Genomic DNA, 15,158 nt, shown 5'->3' with positions numbered 1-15,158 from the left:
GTGGGGCTGGAGCATTGCCAGGGATCTCAGACTTTGCTTTCCCACAGTAAATAACCCAGGTGGTTTATTTAGCCCTTTGCCCATGTGGTTGCCAGGTGTCTGTCTGCTCTGAAAGAAATAAGTAGATGTGCTTGCAGTTAGATTATTTAATATCTCCATGATATTTCAATGTTTCTTCTCAAAGGCACAAACTTTCAGGGTGTACTTTGTTTGTCTAGGTACAGTCATAATAGTCACAGACAACTGAGGTGGGGTAGCTGCACCTTGGAAGGGTTAAATTTGCAAAGCTGCTCTTTTTCTTTTGTTTTCTTCCCTCTTCTTTCTCTCTGTGCATGCACACCTTCAAAATTGTGAGGATAAAATTAAGGAAGCCTTGCTGAGACAGACACTCTACTGCCCTAAACCCCCTTGAGCCGTGATGATATCTTCTGGTGCCTCTGAAGTGTGGATTAGGTCTAATTAATACTGTTTGTTGATCAATGGTTTTGACACAGATGTATCGAAGGGATTTATGTAATTACAGCTGTAACAGCAAGGGCTTTTGCTGGAAACTCCTAGTGCTGCAGTGGGGAAGTCTGCTCCTAGTGATGGGATTTTTGTCCTCCAGTCGCTGTAGGTGCATGACCGCCCCATCTCTCTTGGGGCTGCTTTTGCCTGGGCAGGTCTGAAGCTACTGGTTTGCACTGGAAGATGCTTGAGGTGTGGACAGGTGTATTTCTTAGCTAGCACAAGTTTGTATAACTAAGCGTTGGCACTTTTTGTCCATACCCACAGGATTATTCCCGACCCATATGGTGAAATGTTCATTTTTGGAAATGACTCATAATAGGTTATAATGAGCCAGCTGAAGAGTTGTCATCAAGGTATTCAAAGAAGATTTTTGTGTTCCTTTATTCTAATCTGTAGGAAAAAAGAGTTGGCTTGATCACTTTCACTTTTCTTACCAGTACATCTAAAAGAAAACATGCAAGGGATGTGAAACGTTCAGCACCCTGTAAGCCCTCCCATTCTGCAGGTCAGATGGCTGACATTGTCTCCAACCTACTGCCGGCACAATGGACATCCAGTGTCTAATCCATATGCCACATCTAGTGCTCTCGTCAGAGAAGACAGGACCAGGACACAGAAGAATGTATGCCCACTAGATAGGCAGGGCTCTAGAAGGGGAATTGCACTACTGCAAAAGATATTAAATTAGATGATGAAACTTTCCAGTCCATTGACTGCACTAAACCAACCAGACTTTGTTCAGGGTTGTGAGGCTCTAATGGAGTTTAGAAAAGCTGCCAAAGGGGCTGGAATTGTATCTGTATTGGAGTGGGAAGTTTCTGGTTCGTTAAGAAGTTAGGAGGATCAAAGAAAATAAGGTTGGGTGGGATCTTAAGGAATCCTCTCATCTAGACCATGCAACGTGCTGGAAGTCATTAATAGATATCAAGGAGAGGCAGGGCTTGGGTTCAGGGCTGGATCTAGGCTTTAGCAGTTTTATGTTGTAAAATTTCCCTGTCGCAGTACAACCACATATCAAAGGATTCACACAGCCCTGCATGCCTTTGGTGTGGAGGTGAACATGCAGGAATGAGGAGAGCTGAGGTGTGCCTGTCCTTTGCTGAGTACCAGCCAGGTCATTTATAAACCAGCACAGCATGAAAGAGGCTGGAAGTAGAGGGCTGCAGAGACGTCATCCGGTCATGTCCATCCCCTCTCCCACTGGATCTTAAGCAGAGAATAATTTGGTCAGCCCTGAGGGATTCTGCCTTTTTCTGGGAAGTGCTACATGCAGCGCACAGGCACACAGGGCTTCACTGCATTGCCATCCGTATGCTGCAGGTATGGCAGGATCAATGCCAAACTGTGGATTAAAATAGCCTTAACACAGTCTACTTTGGGACATTGTACTGAGGCAGTTGTACCATGAGCCAAATCTATCTGACTTAAGAAAAAAATACTATCTTCAGTTTGCACAGAGGCAGTCAAGAAACTGTGTTACAAACTATAGTACACCTTCTTAAATTTTTCTTGTTTGTTGGTTTAAAGTTAGATTGGTTTCTTTCAGCGGCTGGAGCAAGTGAACACAATTAGAAGGCCAAAGACAGGGAATGATGCTGGGATAATTTCCTTCAGCAGGTTTTATGCCCTCTATAAGTTAACTTGCAGCTGGTGATCCACCTTTGTATAGTTTTCATTTTAATGGGAATTTTCTCAGTCACTTTTTATGATGAGAAGATGCCTGCGGGCAGCGGGGCGGTGGGGGAGCGGGGCACAGTGCAGTGGGGCAGGGGCTGCAGCGGGGGAGTGGGCAGTGGGGCAGGGGGTGCAGTGGGCGGCGGGGGAGCGGAGCAGGGGATGCAGCAGGTGCAGCGGGGGAGTGGAGAGCAGGGCAGGGGGTGCAGCGGGGGAGCGGACGGCGGGGCAGCGGGGAGCCGGGGACTGCGATGCTCCCTTTGCCCATTAGAGGGCACAAACGTAACGGCGAACGGCGGCACCGCGCGGCACCCGGCACCGAGCTCCCGGCCGGGCGCGGGGCGGCGGCAGCGGCACGCGCAGCAGCACCCCGCGCAGCGCACAGCAGCAGCGCGCACAGCAGAGCAGCACCACCGTCAACGCCGCGCAGCACCGCACGGTGCCGGCCCAGCAAACCTGGGCGCTGGAAGCGAGACCTGCGTAGCCTGGAGGAGGGGGTGTTAATGCGCTCCGCTTTTTCAAAGCCAGTAAGGTGCGCAGCTCCCGAAGGGGAGGGGGAGGGAAAGGGGCGCAAACGGGTGTGTGGGCACCTAGTGAAACAGAGCGCCGAGCGTCTGTGGAGCATTTCGGAGGGAAAACAATGGACCCTTGCTAGTTAATTCTATAGGTAGGAGCTGTGAAAGAGACGGTGTACCGTTCCTCAGGGGCTGGGATTGGGGCCAGCACTCTTCAACAGCTTTGCTGACGATGCAGGCACTGGGATCGGGCGCACGCTCAGCAAGTTTGCCAAGCTGCGTGGTGCAGTTGGTGCTGGAAGGGAGGGGTGTCATCTAGGGGGACCCTGACAGGCTTGAGAGGTGGGTCTGTGTGAACCTCATACAGTTCGATAATGCCAAGTGCAAAGTCCCGCACCTGTGTCAGGGTGATCCCAAGCATGAATACAGGCTGGGTGGAGAATGGTTTCAGAGCAGCCCTGAGGAGAAGGACTTGGGGGTGTTAGTTGACAAGAAGCTCAACATGGCCCAACAGTGTGCATTTGTATCCCAGAAAGCCAACTGAATGTTGGGCCACATCAAAAGCAGCATGGCCAGCAGGGTGAGTGAGATGATTCTGCCCCTCTGCTCAGCTTTGGTGAGACCCCACCTGAAGTGCTGCATCCAGCTCTGGGGCCCCCAGCACAAGGACATGGACCTGTTGGCGCAAGTCCAGAGGAGGCCAGGAGGATGCTCAGAGGACCGGAGCACCTCTCCTGTGCAGACAGGCTGAGAGAGTTGGGGTTGTTCAGCCTGGAGAAGAGAAGGATCCAGGGAGACCTTACAGCGGCCTGCCAGTGCCTGAAGGGGCTACAAGGAAGCTGGAGAGGGGCTTTGTACAAGGGCCTGTAGGGACAGGACAAGGCAAATGGCTTTAAACTGAAAGAGGGGAGATTTAGGTTAGGTACTAGGAAGAAATTCTTTGCTGTGAGGGCGGTGAGGCCCTGGAGCAGGTTGCCCAGAGCAGCTGTGGATGCCCCATCCCTGGGATGCTCAAGGCCAGGCTGGACGAGGCTGGGAGCAACCTGCCCTGGTGGAAGGTGTCCCTGCCCGTGGCAGGGGGGTGGAACTGGATGGTCTTTAAGGTCCCTTCCAACCCAACCCATTCTAGGATTCTATGGTTTTGCTTTAAGAATATTAATTTTAGCAAAGAATTTACAGGTGGTATTGGAACAAGGGGTAAAGTCAGTAAGGGTGTGTTCTCAAAACCATTACTTCCACTGACTGGCAGTGGGAATTTGTCCCATTCCTTTCCTGGCCTCTACAGGGGAAGAGATTCAGTGATCCCAGTCTTGTTTAATCAAAACAGCTCTGTGGTTGCCTTTGCTTCAGGGATTGTCTGTTTGCACAGAAGATTGCTCATCTGAACCTCAGAAACATTTGCTTCATCTCCTTCCCCCTTCCCTGGAAAAGCCCAGTTTGCAGCAGCGTGTAGGGCCCTTTCATCAAGCTGCCTGCAGAGCTACTTGGGAAGCCAAACACAGCTCTCCAGCTTTATTAAAATGCATTGCTTGCTTTTTGTCAGCAGTGCTGATGTCGGTAAGAACAACAGGGCAAACTCCTTAATAGGCAAGCCAAGAGCCTGTGTAGTGTTTATCTCACACACGCACGAAGTTTGTATATGGCTCGGCTATTGCATTACATGCAGTGGTGGTATTAGGTTTGAATGGTATTGGAGTTAAGCACAACTGGGCCATTGTAGAAGCCTAGATAGCTGCTGAACTTAATACCGAGCTGCAGAGCCGATTGCCTCCAGGGCTGTAGTCTGAACCCAGACCCAGAGTGGAGCATCCTTATGGCAGCAGATCTTTGGGGGCACTATTGCAGCAAAAGAAAGCTTTTAGCTGGCTCAGACTGGACGTGGAGGCTGGAAGCCCGTCACCATGGAGGTGTGGAGTGCTGTCAGGGCTGGCACTGTGTGTCTGTCACTCTCCAGCCACACTGATGAAATAAAAAAGGAAAAAGGCAGCTCTTCAGGTGCTTTGCTAGGAGAGTATATTACAGAAATAGAAACAATTCACCCGGCACTGCCCTCCCGTGGGTAGAGCCGCCTTTCCACAATGCACAGAAGCACCAAATAAGCTCCTTCTCCACACACAGGAGAGAGAACAGTCTCCTCTGCTGCCAGTGCTGCAGAACTGCTCTGATTAGTTAGTAATTTTAATGGTAGGGGTATTTTTTGGCTGTGAAAAGCTATGGCTGCTGTCCAAATCAACTAGGTCTTTTTTAATGTGAATAAATATTACAAATATGTGACAGAGAGATAAAGAGCCTCACTGAACAGTTGCACAAAGAGGCTGAAGGGTAGGATTGAATTGCTGAGATAAAAATGCATCAATGGTTGTGGATGGATCTCACCTGTGAGAACTGAAGTCCCTTTTGTCTGAATGTCTAGTTGTGACCAGCTGGGCTTTGCATCCCATCTCAAAAGGTAGAGCCATTTGTTTAAAATGCTTAACCTTTGTTTAAGAGTTGCTTCACTAATGACTCAATGGAGGAGACTGCAGTGAATTGAATCACTACTCAAATTGTGTACTGTGTGAAGAATTTAGTTGCAGAAAAAAGGTTAGTAAAAAACCTCTAAGGTCTAAGGCGATCACAGCCCAAACTGCTGTAATCATTTTAACTTGCTAACTGCTGCAGTCGGGGCTCAGCATCACTGCTGATAGCATTTTCCACTGCAAGATTGTTCTCTGACTTTTCTTTGGATTATGTTGGTATTGTCCAATGTCCAAATATAGAGTAACTCAATGTTTCCATTCAGTGCTTTTGTATGTAAAATGTGTTAATCTGTTCTAAGCAGCAGAGCATCTTCTATAAGCTGATATTTTGGCATCTCCTTTGGTCTGTAGCTATTTCAACTTCCCTGAGCTGTTTGAAGGGGAAACGTGTCCTGGCAGAGAGCAGAGCTGCAGTGGTCCCACTGCTTAAAGGCACTGAGGGCAACTACAGGCCAGTCAGCCTCACCTCCATCCCTGCAAAGGTGATGGAACAGCTCATCCTGGAGGTCGTCTTGAAGCATGTGGAGGAAAAGAAGGTCATCAGGAATGTCAACATGGATTCACTAGGGGGAAATCATGCCTGACCAACCTGACAGCCTTCAGTGATGGAATGAGTGGCCGGGTAGGTGAGGGGAGAGTGGTGGATGTTGTCTACCCTGACCTCAGCAAGGCTTTTGGCAGGGTCTCCCGTAACAGCCTCATACATAAAATCAGGACATGTGGGTGAGATGAGGGGACAGTGAGGTGGGCTGAGGGCTGGCCGAATGGCAGAGCTCAGAGAGCTGTGACCAGTGGCGCGCAGCCTGGCTGGAGGCCTCTAGCTCGCGGTGTTCCCCAGGGGTCCCTGCTGGGTCCCATCCTCCAACTTATTCATCGGTGACCTGGATGGAGGGACGGAGTGTCCCCTCAGCACGTTTGTGGCTGATACAGACTGGGAGGAGCGGCTGATACCCCAGGAGGCTGTGCTGCCATTCAGCGAGACCTGGGCAGGCTGGGGAGCTGGGTGGAGAGGAACCTAATGTTCAATAAGGGCAGGTGTAGGGTCCTGCACCCAGGGAGGAACAGCCCCAGGCACCAGCACAGGCTGGGGGTGGCCTGGGAGGTCTGGTGGGCAGCCAGTTGCCCGTGACCCAGCCATGTGCCCGGGTGGCCAAGGCCAGTGGTGTCCCGGGGTCGTTAGGAGCAGCGAGGCCGGCAGGGGCAGGGAGGCGATCCTCCCCCTCTGCTCTGCCCTGGTGAGGCCACGTCTGGAGTGCTGTGTCCAGTGCTGGGCTCCCCAGTTCCAGAGACAGGGAACTGCTGGAGAGGGGCCAGCAGAGGCTACAAGATGATCAGGGGACTGGAGCATCTCCCTTGTGGGGAAAGGCTGGGAGAGCTGGGCCTGTGTAGCCTGGAGAAGAGCAGACTGAGAGAGGATCTTACCAAGGGCTACAAATATCTTCAGGGCGAGTGCCAGGAGGACAGGGCCAGGCTCTTTTCAGTGGTGCCCAGTGACAGGACCAGGGGCAACGGGCACAAACTGAAACACAAAAAGTTCCTTCTGAGTATGAGGAAGAACTTCTTTACCTTGAGGGTGACAGAGCACAGGAACAGGCTGCCCAGGGAGGCTGTGGGGTCTCTTTCACCAGAGACATCCAAAACCCACCTGGATGAGACTGTGCAGCCTGCCCTAGGTGACCCTGCTTGAGCAGGGGGTTGGTTGGACTAGTTGACCTCCAGAGGTCCCTTCCAACCCCAACCGGTCTGTGATACTGTGAGGTATCTTCAGTCAGTGGGACTTTTATGTCAGAGGTGTCCAGGCCTACATGGACATGCTGAAATAGTGGTGGTAACATTGTAAATGTGGTTTCCTGTGTCCAACAGAGGTACTTTGTTCCTAGCAGGTCAAGGACTGGATCAGAACGGTGTGGACTTTCTGAGGAGGTTGAAGTTTTAGTCTTTAAGGGGAAGAGCTGGTTGAGAAGCTGGTCCTAAGGATGGCAAAGGCAAGGGGGTGAGGTCTGACCAGGGCTATCTGTGAGCAGTCTCAACAGAGGGTATCCAAAACTGGTGACTCCTGTAAGCCATGTAGGCAGCCCGCTCCTTTCTGCACTGCTGAGCGAGCCAGTTCTCAGCAGAACTCACGCAGCCTCTGATACCTCCATTTGCACCCACAGAGGCTCAGCCTTGGAGGTGCTGAGGGCGGCGGGGAGCCACAGCCAGCTGTGCTGCTGTGGGCAGAGCTGCCGGTGCAGCCCATGTCCTGCCGTGTCCTGCCATCCCTCAGCCGGTGCCCATCGCCGGCCGGGGGAAGGGCCTGTGCAAAAGCCAGGGCTGTCTCGCTGTTGTGTTTCATCCACTGCCCTTGCTCGTAATTGACTGAGTGCTGGACATCTAATCTTGATTCAAGCCAGGGAGAGCCTTGCAGCCTTAAAGTAATTAAGTGGAGAGACCAAGCACTTCATGTGAATCTGAGTAACCTGTTGGATGGGGGGAGGGGGACAAACCCACAATTTCCCACAGTGAGTGATGAAATAATTACATCATAACTGACAAAGCTGCTGATTTTAAGGAGGATAAATTTCCCAAGGGTAATACTAAGATGACAAGCTTTCAGCTCTGGTGTGTCATTTACTGCTCTTCCTTGTGTTGATTTTTATAGAGCAAGTGGCTACTCAGCAAAATTAATGTGGCAGAGTGAGACCCTCAGATGGGGTCTGGGATTTCATCACTGAGCTTTTCACATATTTCAAAAAACACATTAATGTTAGGAGAGACCATTTATCAATTACTTACTAGTTTGCTTCTCAGCCTACACCACAAAAATTTCACCCAGAAGTTCTTGCAGTGCTCTCAGGAATTATTGGCAGAAGCAGCTCTCTGGAGTTAAAGCAGAAGAGACAATTTCATGTGACTGAAGTTTAAAAAATGCTTGTCTCCTTTCTAATACAAATGATCTGTGATGAATTATCACTCCTCCTAGGGATAGAATATAAGCTCAACAACTTATACCTGGCAACCTTTAATAGCTGTGCATATTCAGCCTCTTCACTCTGCAACCCAGGAGAATAGCTTCTTAATATTCCTCTTAAAGACTTTTTTTGTTTGTGTTGGGTTTCCTGTAAATTCATAGTGTTTCATTTGCAGCCAAACTGCAACAAACCCCACATAACGATTAGGAAGCCTTGCACGTAGATACAGAAAATGCAGTCACAAGATTGCTAAATAGGAGTTGCTCTATCTTTAAATGATCATGAGCTGTCAGCTGTTCCTTTGTTCAGATTATTATAGACACACATAAAACATTTGATTGAATGCTCAAGTTTTCACCAGCTAGAATCCAGACGGATGTCTGATAAAATAACAAACACACCCCATTCCACCCCTCCTCAAAATCCCCTTCCTGCTTCGGCTGAATTTCTCCCTGTATTGAGGCCAGTATTTCATGGACTAAATTGGACAAAGCAAGCAAACAATCTCCTTTGCATTGATTTCTAAATCAAATCATTGTTAATCACATCAATATTCCCTACTGATTCAACAGTCTCGGAGGCCAGCTTTCTGGCTCAAACAAGCTCCTCTGCATGGATGCCACAGAGCCCTCTGTGTGTGCTGCTCAGATTTGCTATTAATTGTTGGAAACACTCAGGTCGGATTCTCTCACCTCTTCTTTCTCCCCCCTTTCCCCCTCATGCAGCAGGGAAGAAACAGAAATGCCATTCTTGCTTGACATCGGCTTTCTGACCTCTCTCAGTGATGCGAAGGGGGCAGCTGCCTAGTTCTAAGATACAAACCCAGGGCACCACTGGCTTACCTGTAAGCAACCATGGTACCTCAGCCACTGGGAAGTGTGGCAGACATTTCTGCAGGTGAGCTGCTAATTTCTGGGGCTAAACTATCCTCTTTTGTGGTACAGCTCTGATGGGGGGTGTGACAGCTTAGGGGGTATCAGAGCCTGCTTCCTCAGGCTGTGCTGACTGTGGAGCAGAAGCCTGCTCGTTCAGGCATTTGTCCGAAAGATTAATTTCAAATCCATGTGCATCTCTTTATGTTCAGTGAGATGCCTCTCATGCTTTAAACTAAGCAAGTGTGTGTGCTTTGGGAGGACGGCAATCAGAGCAGAAACAGCGGAGATGTGGGCTGACTGTGGCAGTCGTAGCGCTGGCGTTGGCAGCCCGCGGTGGGCAGGGATGCTGGCAGGACCTGGGGGGATCTCTGAATCAGCTCCTGCCCCCCCAGCGGCTCTGCCCGAGGTCAGGTCTCCCCGCAGGCGATGAACAACTCCTTCCCTCCTTTGCAAAAGAGGGAGCAGGAAGGAAGAAAAGGTGCAGACTCAAACATGACTGTTTCTAGCAATAACAAGAAACCCCAGCAGTGTGCATGCCCGTGGGCAAAGCAGCTTGCGCAGGCACACAGAGCACATCGCGGTCCGGTGTAAAGGAGCCTGTCTGAGGCTGGATTAATGGTCACTCCGAAAAGGAGTGGATGAGCCTTAGAGACCAAAATAACTTCTCCCAGTTAGACACAGCTCACAGGAACTCTGTCAGTGCGCACGTGGGCACAGCTGGTTGGGAAAGCGTATGCTGCCCATTTGACATGTAATAAATTTACCCTGTCAGATAAGCAAGACTTCAGGACTGTATCTGTAACATCTATTAGGAATGGCAAATTAATTAAACGTATGAACTAATTAACCTCCCTGCTCTCTGCCTCTTCCCTTGCCAAGACAGTGAGGCTCATCCTGCCGTAAGCCCCGCAGCAGCCTGTGCTGTGTCCCGGGCAGCCCTGGCTTTGCTAATGGCCCACGTGCTTCTCCCTGTGCGTCTGGGGACTGAGGTGCCCTGTGCTTAATGAGGCCACTGACAGCTGGATGATGCTTTCTGTAGATGGGTTCTCCCTTATGCCTTTACTGAAATTGCCTGTGGACTGGCTGTAATACGGCCTCAGGCTGGTTTGTGAGCTGTAGGGTAGGGTCACCAGCAAAGACTGAGATACGGGGCTTTGAAGGGTCTCTGCCTTAGAAGTGGGAACATGTTGAGGTGAAGAGGGCTCTAGAAAGGGACATATACTTCTCTTAAGATGATTGAGCTGAATTTAGGGAGTACTGGTGTAACATAAAACCCTTTGAACTATCCTTTAGCGGAGTGGGCTTTGTACAGCCTCAAGAAAGCTTTCGCCAGGGGGAAGCTGGGGCTGTTTTCCTATCTGCTGTGGTTAACCTGCTGGGGACCACGGTGTCCTCCGCGAGGGGCAGAGGCTGTGCACCAGCTGGTGGGCGCAGCAGGGGGCTGTGCTGTGGCTGCACAACCAGCCCAGGTCAACGCTACAGGTGGCTGCACCCCGTGAGAGCTAGTCTTTATTCTCTTGCTGTCCCATTTTCTTGTCTGCTTACTTGTAAATCAAATTGCCATCTTGTCTGATGATAATGTTTTACTCCTCCAAAAGTTACTGTTTGCATGGTGGCATTTGTATGATGCTGTTTTCCCCTCTAAATAATCATTTTCATAATCTGAAAAGAAAACCCAAACAACTACCATGGAAGAAAGGAAAATTCTCACGGAATAAATTTCCATAGACTCAGTTAAATTTCCCCGTAAATGCGTATTACTTCTGGACCCTCCTGTGAAGGCAGCAATAAGGAGAATTTTTCTGCTCAGTTTTTACCTACTGACCCTACCAAATATTTTCCTCAGCGTGCTATCAGAGGTGTTGTAGAGCTGATGCATTTGCTATTTTCTGTTTAATAGAGCTGATATTCAAATCGAGTGATGTCCCTTGTCACAAATATAATTTCATCCTTCTACTGCACTTGCCAAGAACAATGCAATGGCCTCGCTGTTAGATACTGTACTTGGTTCATTACTTTAAAATATGTTAGCACTTTGTTCATAATAGGTTTGATGGCTTAAACAATATAGGTGCTGAATTTTTAATGGTAACAATAAGGTATTTATTTTATGTGTATTTGAAGGAGCAGGAAGCACAAGTACCTTGTGAGAAAGCTTGTTTTTGTGAGACTAAGTCCTGTTTTGCAGCCATGCCAGATCATGCCAGCACCCTTTTCTGAGGTGACCCTGAGAATGTTGCAATTACTACAGGTGATTTGTCATTTATGTGTGTTATAAAAAATAATCCAGGGGCTCTCATAGCGCATGAGTGAGTTTTACCTTTATCCTTGCAGCCCAGCAGAGAGGGTCTGGCCAGCCATAGGGTCTAAGCTGCATGCAGAGGGAGAAAGTCTTGCCTGTACATCTTTAAATCAGTGGCAGAGGTGTTTCTTGTGGGGGTGCTAAATTTGATGTAGGAGCAGAGGCATGGGTTGGAATTTCAAGATTATGTGGCCATTGGCACCATCTCCTGTGTTTCCTTGCGGTCTGTTGAGTGCTATATTCAGATCTGATGTGTCCAATTAATAGGGAGATTGAAACCCTATGAAGTGTCCCAAAATTATCCTTCAAGGAGCAGAGCATGAAGCTGCAGCAGGGTAGGAGGGAGGGGACCAGCTGTGGGTCCTGGCAGTGTGGAGCAGCTCACAGCATCCCAACCTGCCAAGGTGCTGTGCTGGTTGGCTCCTTACTGAGGAGTTTGGAGGTACAGCCAGTGATAAATAGCATTATGGGATGCTTATGCATAAAGCATCAGTGCCTTGCAGAGGCATCAGGTTTCCTGGGGAGAAGCCGTGTGGAATCTCTGGATTTGATGGCTTTCCCCTTTGTCCATGGTGGGCTTCAGCTCACACTGCGCTGCTGCTGCGCTGTCTTCTCCTGGCCCAGCCCCACACCAGCCCCTTCCCTCAGGGCAACTGCACATTCCTGTTGACATGCCCACAGACAGCTCCATTGGCCTTTCCCCTGCTCAGAAAAGAGTTAAGAGGTTGCACAAAATTTCCATATTGCAACAGAAATCTGGAGGTTCCCTTGGGTGGGACTCCCCAGTGGTGTTTGGGGAAGAGAGGCAGCATTTTAAGGAAGGACCATTTGAGAGTATTTCTTCAAAAACCAGAAAACATTTTATTTTTAAAGCCTTGTGCACAAAATTTGGCTTCCTCTGAAACTGGAAATTGTCTCACAGCAACATATGCTAATTCATCAGATGAATTTCATTCATTGAAATGTGAACTGGAGCAATTTCTTCCTACTTTTGAATGCAAATTGCAATTCAGCCTTAACTATGGTGGTATTCCCATTACATGGGGCTGAAGAATGTCTATAATATTTACTTTACTCTTGCTTTTAGCTTAGCAAAATCTTTTCTCAGTGAGCTTCATCTCATCCCAGAGCAGCCTTTTGTGTTGCTTTTCCTTGCATTGCAGTTTTGCACCGAGGGATCAGCTCAGCCCGCCAGGGTAACAGCATCACCAGGGCCAGAAGTCTCCTGGACAGCTGGCGGGGGACCATTTTGTCACTGACAGTCCCCTGCTTGTTTTGTTCCTGGCGGGAGCTGGCTTTGTCCAACCTGTAGAAGTCTAATGTTCACAGAGCAGAGGTCTGCTGAGGCATAGCCCATGCCTGGCTTATTTTCACTTTGATCTAAATGAGCATGATCTAAATGATCTAAAAGTTAATAAGTGGAGGAATTTGCTTCCATTTTGATTTTCAATTTGAATTGATGATTCTTCCAGCAAAAATAAATTACCCCAATAATAACATCTTTATAACCTCAAGGCTTCTCTTTGGACTACTTATGGCGATGCTGCATAACCTCCATCCACACTGAACTTGTGCTGAGCGTCATAGTCACTGAAAGAAAGAAGAGGAATAGCAGGAAGGAGGAGGGGAGAGAGAATGAAGTTCCCTTCCCCCCATACATTATATTGTTTCTTATAAATTGTTTTGATAACTTTTTTCTTCTGACAATACACTTGCCTGTGTATTTATGTGTGTTATTGTCTCTGTATGAGGCTAATGACTGCCTGAAATCATTCACTGAAAGCAATTGTTTAGACATCCCTCCATGTACTTTAAAAGGTGATGAAGTGTAAGGTTTTTGTTATTGTTCAGCTCACATCTGGAGTCAACTCCAGCCCGTGGCTTGGCACGCCAAGTCAATAGCCTCGCTCTGTATTCCACTCACATCTTTTCCTTTCCTGAGCTTATTCTGTCTGACTTGATACTGCCGGGTGGTGTAGTCACAGGAGACCCTGTGTACAGGAGAGAGCGCTCTGGTTTGTGGTAGGAAGCTGGTGTGAGGAATTAAAGCTCCTGTTGTGACAGAGATGGCAACAAAAGCAGAAAACTTCCTCGTGCAGAAGGAAAAACTGTCAGCTGAGGCATTCAGAGGTGATACATGAGGATCAAACAGTGACTTTCACACTAATTTCCAAAGTTTTGTTAATGTCACCCTAGGTCAAGTCTTGAAGCTTCCTTTGCCAAAGGCTGCCTGGCAGGGTCACTTCCCACCACTGCGGCTGGCTGATGGGATTTGTTCCCACTTATGCTTTAGCATAACGGACACGTAAAGTGCAGCGAGGAGAAAACAAATCCCCTTTAATGTCCTCCCCTCCCATTCCAAAATCCTGGGGATTTTCTGTGCCGATTACACATAGGAAGGAAAACCAACTCAAGCTTCCCCGTGGCAGGGGCCACCAGAGCCACACTGCCAGGCGGTGGGGGCTGCCCCTTAGACAAGGTAACTTCCCCACCATAGAGCATCATCGCTGCAGCCCCCCTCCACCGTCACCCACCTCTGAAGGGCCGTTATTGCCCAGCCTGTAGACACTTGGGGTAAGCAAATATCTCAGGCTGAGAAGTCTGGTATTGGTACATTACGAGAAAATCCCTCAACCTTAAAATTGCTTATGGTAAAAAGCTCCAATTTGTAGATATCGCTGTCTAACAGACCAAACCATCTCAGGAGTTTAGGAATAAACCTGATGTACACTAGTGTGACTGTTTATGGGGTGAGGGAAGACTGGAACAAAATACAAAGAAGCTGTGTTTGAAGGAAAAGCATCTTAACAGACAGTCTTAATCTTCACCTTTCAGTATTTAAGTCACAGTGCAGCTTCCTGCCATTATTACAGCAATTAAAATGCAATTACTTTTTCATCTTTCTTTCAGTTCTTGAATAATTAAAGCCACTTCACATCAAGGGTGATCCATAAAGGAAGGCATTTTGCATGTGAAAAGCTGCAAAGGGTGGAAGACTTTGGGGTATTGGCAGTCAGCAGCCAAGCGACTGAGATTGGTAATGCTACAGTAAGCCGCCTCCTCTGCACAGCACTACAGGATCATGGAAAGAGGCCAATTGCTGGATTTCTGTACTTTATCTTGATTAAACGGCTGTTTCCATTTGGTATTCACTCCTTTCATATTTGTAATCACTTTAAGATTTTCATTTTATAGTATTCACTTATTTAACTGCTTGTTTCCTGCCAAGTCTAAAAAAAGAAAGGCTTTTCCCTCCCTTCTCCTTGCTGCAATAAAGGCAAGAGTTTACACAAAATTACTTCTATATTTAAAGTCTCCTGATGTAAATCTCTGATCGCTTTAAATAGTCAGAGCTGGTAGATAGCGCTTGTAAGTACTGGAGTGAAAGATCCGGAGCTGCTGGGGGAGGCTGACAACTGCCGCAAGCCTGTGGGTGTCCCTGGGGCATGGGTAGGGGACAAGCACCTCTGGGACTTGAGGGGGCTCCTCCCCAGACCCTCCAGAAGCTTGTGGAGGCTGCTGTGATTCCTTTTCAGGTGGGCTGCCTACCTGTGAAGGGGCCGTGCCCCCCCCCCGCCAAGCTCCTGCAGCACTGCGATGGAGGGGGGACCAGGACTCTGCGCTGTGGGCACTTCTCCGGAGATGTGGGAAGAGGAGAGCTCTCCCCGTGGGGCTGCAGCGATTGCCAGACTACCAGCAGCAGAAAACCAACCCCTTCGGGTTCCCTGTCACCCAAATGGTGTATCATCCACCTTCTATCTTAGAGGAGGTAATGGGGAAAGGAATGCAGTCTAAATGTTCTGGAAAGGATG

The 15,158-nt window shown here is 48.7% G+C and overlaps 1 long non-coding RNA gene across 1 annotated transcript in view; it reads left to right on the top strand.

The window, feature by feature from the left end:
* LOC114010573 (uncharacterized) overlaps nucleotides 1–15,107 on the top strand; it is a 31,721-nt gene extending 16,614 nt beyond the window's left edge. The window contains exons 6-9 of the long non-coding RNA XR_008748528.1: nucleotides 5,570–5,840; nucleotides 7,102–9,066; nucleotides 14,257–14,491; nucleotides 14,883–15,107. This is a non-coding gene — a long non-coding RNA (uncharacterized LOC114010573). The remainder of the gene's footprint in view (nucleotides 1–5,569; nucleotides 5,841–7,101; nucleotides 9,067–14,256; nucleotides 14,492–14,882) is intronic.
* The last annotated feature ends 51 nt before the right edge of the window (nucleotides 15,108–15,158 follow it).

Source organism: Falco peregrinus, chromosome 8 (genome assembly GCF_023634155.1).
Source record: "Falco peregrinus isolate bFalPer1 chromosome 8, bFalPer1.pri, whole genome shotgun sequence".
In the NCBI taxonomy this organism is placed as follows: domain Eukaryota; kingdom Metazoa; phylum Chordata; class Aves; order Falconiformes; family Falconidae; genus Falco; species Falco peregrinus.
This window is presented reverse-complemented; position numbering and strand designations above follow the sequence as displayed.